Here is a 5,749-nt window from a genome sequence, read left to right on the forward strand (position 1 = left end):
TAGCTGGAGCAGGTGGGGGTGAAACAGCTGGCTACACACACACACACACACACACACACACACACACACACACACACACACACACACACACAAATTGTGAGGAAGAGCTCTTTACCAAAAACCCCTACTTGCTTGCACACCATTAAGTCAACAGACAGTTATCCATAATCCATTCCAAAATGTTAGTCACAAAAAAATGATGTTCATCTAGTTTGTTAATTCTCCACACGTTCTCCACTCTCCACATTTTTGGGTGTTACAGTTTTTTTCAATCGCTTTACCTCCTTTGTCAACTCAGAAATGCTGGTATCAAAACAGTTAATCCATAGGCCTAATGAGAGGTGCACTTCCCAAAATAACACATTTTGTTTGCAAAAGGCTCTTACCATGACAAAACATTTCAAACATGCAGCAAAAGCACATTTTGTCACCGCCCAATACAACTCGCAGTCAAGCGACATAATCCAGCCACTCACTCACTTCATACTCAACACCAAAATGCAACACACCTTTTTTAGTCTGAGCAGGTTCAACCTTACTTTTTTCCTGTGTGTATTGCTGTCATATTTTTGACAATTTACATAGTTACATATTGTAAAGCAAGAAGCAAAATCCAATATTTCCCTCAAACAACTCAACTTCTGCCCAAATGAGTAGATTCCTTCAATCAGCTCTACTGTTGTACTGTAACACAGCTGACAGCACAATACAAAATACAGCTGTCAGTTTGAACCAGGTTCTCCTGTGAGCTGCACATTCAAATGTGAACTTACAGTAAAGAACTGCATCCAAACTCAGAAAGACTTTGAAGTGAAATTATACTGTATTGATGGCAAAAACTGAAATACGGTAAGTCACATACAGTATTACACAGAAAAACTCTAAAAAAAATACAGAATACAATTTATAGGACCCTTTTTTGTAGGTGTATACTGATTGATTGGTGAATGGTGATTTATGGAAAGGGTAGTGATGCAGGTGCACTAGTGATCTCACAGTGATGCAGGTCATTTCTATCAGCTGTGAGCAGATGTTTTGCTTTTGACCACCACAGTGAAGTCAATGGAGTCAGGGCCATGTAAATGACACATGAGAGGTGTTGTGCAAAAGAGCCTGAAAAATGTGTGAATCCAATGAAAAGGTATGAACACATTTGCAAAAGAAAACTTCTGCTGTGGTTTGGAGGTGAAGATGATGACAAAGTGGATCCCAGTTTCATTATACTGGAAAAAGCGAATGAAAAAAACTGTAATCCATAAAACACTGTTTTGGTTTCTTTCTTTCTCAGAGATCAGAGGAGAGAATAGAGACTTACTTGCACGCTATCATTAGTAGTCTATTTATATTAATGATCATGTGAAATTTAAACAGTGGTGCTAGTAAGGTTTTAAAGCAGTAAATACTAAACTTCTCAAGAGAAGAATCAAATTATGAGCATGAGTGAAATGAACAAAAACAGAAAAAGCTACAATATAAACATGTGGCTTAAAAATTTATAGAAAGCATAGGGCATTATGTACAAGTTGTATCAAAAGTATGTGCATTATGTGCAGCAAGTCTAAATATGTATGTTGATGTATGTTGTTGAAATATTACAACAATAAATACAGAAATGAGAAATTGAGCTTACGTACAAAGTCTACCTACATAGACTATATATACACACAGGGATATTGCACTGCTGAGGCATCAAGTACTGCACAGTGAAATGGTTAAAATGTAACTAGGGCGAGGATATTAACATTTTACATATTTACATCTATAACCATATGGTGTGAACATTTTTTTAAGGGCAGCTTTTTATTTTATTTTATTTAACCTTTATTTAACCAGGCAGGTCAATTAAGAACACATTCTTAATTGAGGAATGCTTCACGAATTTGCGTGTCATCATGTCAGCTGTTTAATTTAGCTTTGAAGATTTGAGGATAATTAAATTTAATACTTATATTTTAGGTAAAAAACTAAAGAATCATTTATTTGGTGTTTTTACTGATAATTTGTTTGATAGTTTGATAGTTTGTTAGTGTTCCTGAATATTTGAAGGGAAACTCTGTGATAGTTTCATGTTGACGTAAAACTTGTAACTTTTTCCATTGTTGCGTTTATTGCTTTAATTGTAAATTAATTATAAAACATATTTTAGTACTTTGTTATACTGTCATGAATACTGCTACTGCAAAAATACTCTGAAATATCATAATATTATTTGAAGGCCATGTCACCCATACCTGTTTACTATGGCTTACAGTAACTCACTGTGTGAACAGAACAGGAAGACAGACGCTGCACTCACACAGCAGCTCAAAGTGACCCAGATCTGATTTTTTCCTCAGATTTGCCTCAACTGTTCACATTTATTATGTCATCAATATCTGACATTAGTGTTAATGCATCTGTAGCAATACTCCACATTGATAACAAGCATTCTGCTGAACAACAAAAAACATCCTTGGCTCAAATTAGAAGTTAAAATTCCAGATTCAGTGTGTGTTGTATTTTTTTTGCTGTTCACACAGGCATAAAAAACAGGTCTGTGTCACATCTGAGGGAAAAGGCCATGTTCTATGGGTGCCTGACCATAGCGAAAGAGTCTATCTGTACACTGTGGTCCATGCTATTTAAATGCCACGATTTCAGGTTAGTCACAAAATGCACAAGATCAGGTGCAGCTGAAAAGTGATGTCTTTATTCTTGCATGTCAAAGTAACTTTTGAATCCCTCCCCTGCAAAACCGCTCATTTGAGTCTGGAGGACACAAACGACAGGCTTCTCTCCGCATGGAAAGAATATCAGATTCTAACAATTTCATGATGATTTCTGTATCAAATGAAGACAATAAAACATTTTAATGCAAAACTGCACATTTCATTTACCATGCCTTTACAGTATCATTAAGAAAACCTAAGAGGTGTAGCTGAGCTCTGTCTGATTCTACCCCAATGTTACGCCTGCACCTGCAGCAGATTTTGATAATCTTGCTAGAATATATTGTTTTCTTATTTCACACTCCCTAGAGTGCTAGTAAACTGCACTGTACAACATTCAAGCTTGGCTACAGACATGACTTCCTGGCACACATTTGCTCTTACGTGCAGTAGTCCAGTTCAGTGAGAAGCAGGTCTGCATAGGCTGCCTGACTGCTCCTCATCTCTTTCACCGTCACCCTGGAGTCTTTCCAGGTGTAACTGGAACACATTAACGGACAAGAATGGTTACCAGTATCAAGATATCCTGTATCTATGGGTTCAAGGCAATAGCAGTCTTTGTCAGATACACCCCACATGTATAGTTCAGCTGAACATCAATAACTGTTAAACTGTATTGAACCTCTGAACAAACTAATACATATGCAGGACTGAAGCCAGACGACTGAATCTAATGAATCCAGAAGGTGTCACTGGGTGAGATGCACACCTTTAGCTGCTGTGCATGCTCACTTCCCCACCAAAAAAATTCTAACCTACTGTTGCTATGGGAGAGATACAGCAGGGTTCAACTCAAGGACACAGGTCAAAGGTCAAAGTCATTAATCTTTTTGACATAAAGTGCGTTCTATATCTCTCTGCTATGATGCTTAAGCTTGTCTTAGTGCAGACAGGACTGCACGGAGCTGGCTATCCACATCCTACTTCCCCAGTGCATCAGTATCGGAGCCACCTGCATAAACCTGCGTGTGGCTGACAATGTCCACATGTCCGCTTAGTCCTACTCTTCTTTATACGACACTCTCTAACCTATTTGTTTCTCCTTTGTCATAGTGAGTCAGTGTCCTTGCTGGACTGCGTGCACAGCTCTCTCCCCTCTAGGTGATTTTTCTAGGTACCTCAGCACTGAGTCTTACTTTGTCATGGAGATCAAAGAGCCACATTTAAAGGAGAGCAGAGGTTCATCACCAGCCTGGGTCAGATCACTCTCCGTGATCACAGGAATAGATGCCAGCACACCCAACATCTCACATGGCTTGTTTAGACACACCTAGGCAAACAAAAAGGAATACACTGATTAACTCGTTGGCTGCCAGGCATTTTCAGACAACTCAACTATTCAAAGAATAGTTTGTTCTATGATGATGTAAACAGGGCTGGGCTGCGGTGATACGCGACTAGACGGGGGAAGCCGGGGTTGGTGGTCAGTTGTTTTCTGTTTTTTTTTTTTTTTTTTTAGATGGCGCCTGAACGCAACATTAGTCTCCACGGCAAGCGCGACTTGCCTAGATCACTCGTCTCCATGGTAACTTTCTCTCAATCATCTCTATCCTTTCTGATGCAGATATGAGCACAAACTTCGCCAGCCCCCTCCTAGCCCGCCCCGTTGGAAAGTCTAATTGATGTCGCATGCCGTCTTTGGCAGTCAACGTTTGGATTTGAACTGACGTCTATAGACGTCAATGGCAGCCAATGAGTTAAGAGGTCCCTTGTAGGGCACAATATGTATCACAATATATTATCTTCTGTGAGTTACATGAATTAATAGTTTAATGAGCACATGGAAAGGCCTATTTCTTATTATATGTTGTATTATTTACTTTACAAATAAAAGGTGCTTCATCATATTTTACTGTTTTTCTTCTTCATTCATTCATTCATATAAAATATGATTTCGGTGGCAATGTTTCTCTGAAAAGTCCACCTCCAAAGAAAACATTTTGGACTTGGTTAGCTCGTTTCAGGAGAGAATTCACACTGCATGTGATTTGGCCCATGATTCTCTTTCATCTGTGCAATCCAAAATGAAAAGAAATTATGATTAGAAATCCGTTACAGACCTTCCAGCCTTGCACGGGGTGTTAGTCCTGTTACCTGTGCTTGGCTCTGCACTGCAGGCAAAATTTTCTGGTCCATACGGAATCCAGAGTAAACTAATAGCTCATTTCCACTATAGAGAGCCGTGCCGTAAAGGGCCGTGCCGGGCTGAGCCCAGCATGGCCCTGTTTGGAGTGTTTTGCTTGGAGTCCATTGCTTATGGTACCAGCGGGTCGGCGTCATAGAATTAGAGAAGTGCGAGAAGTGCGTTGCCATGGAGTTGTTATAGTAACAAGAGGAGCTGTCAGTTGTTACATTAGCTTTCTGCTACTTTTTTTAATGGACAAAATCTTGTTTGAATAAAAAAGTCACTGGCCGGCAACAGATGTCAAACCAGGCCGAAATCTTTCACGTTTGGTTCCTGGAACCAAGCGGGTGGGTGTAGTGGGAATGAATGCGGAACCGTAAATTTCACGGCACGGCGCGGCACGGTACTATAGTGGAAAAAACGCTATAAGTCAGACAATATTTCAGAATTACGAAGAGCCACATTTGTCACTAACCCATCATCCCTCGGATCATATGAGGGCGTAGCGAGGCACGAGAAGGGCACGGCTCTTTATAGTGGAAATGAGCTATTAGATGCACATCTGAGGCCTCTGACTGATTCGGCCAGGGATGACATTAGTGGGCTCATTAACTATCCCACCTTTTTTGGTAACAACCCAACCCCAAACTAATGTGTTGAGCCATGGTAATAATGTGGGCGGTCATAAGCCCCTAAAGCAGCTCGCATGCAGAGAGGGTGCTCCTGCAGAGGATGACCGTAGTATTGATGTTCTAACTTTTAGTCATTTGTTCTGCTTTTGTGTTGACCCCTCTTCTCCCTCCCTTAGTCGCTACTTTGTGTGTGTGTGGAGACCCAGGTGACACTTCCAACTAGATAGCTGACAAGATTGCTGGTTGCTGATTGGTCATCTAGGGGATTTAAACACTAGCTGACT

This window comes from Myripristis murdjan, chromosome 14, assembly GCF_902150065.1.
Source record: "Myripristis murdjan chromosome 14, fMyrMur1.1, whole genome shotgun sequence".
Taxonomy (NCBI): Eukaryota; Metazoa; Chordata; class Actinopteri; order Holocentriformes; family Holocentridae; genus Myripristis; species Myripristis murdjan.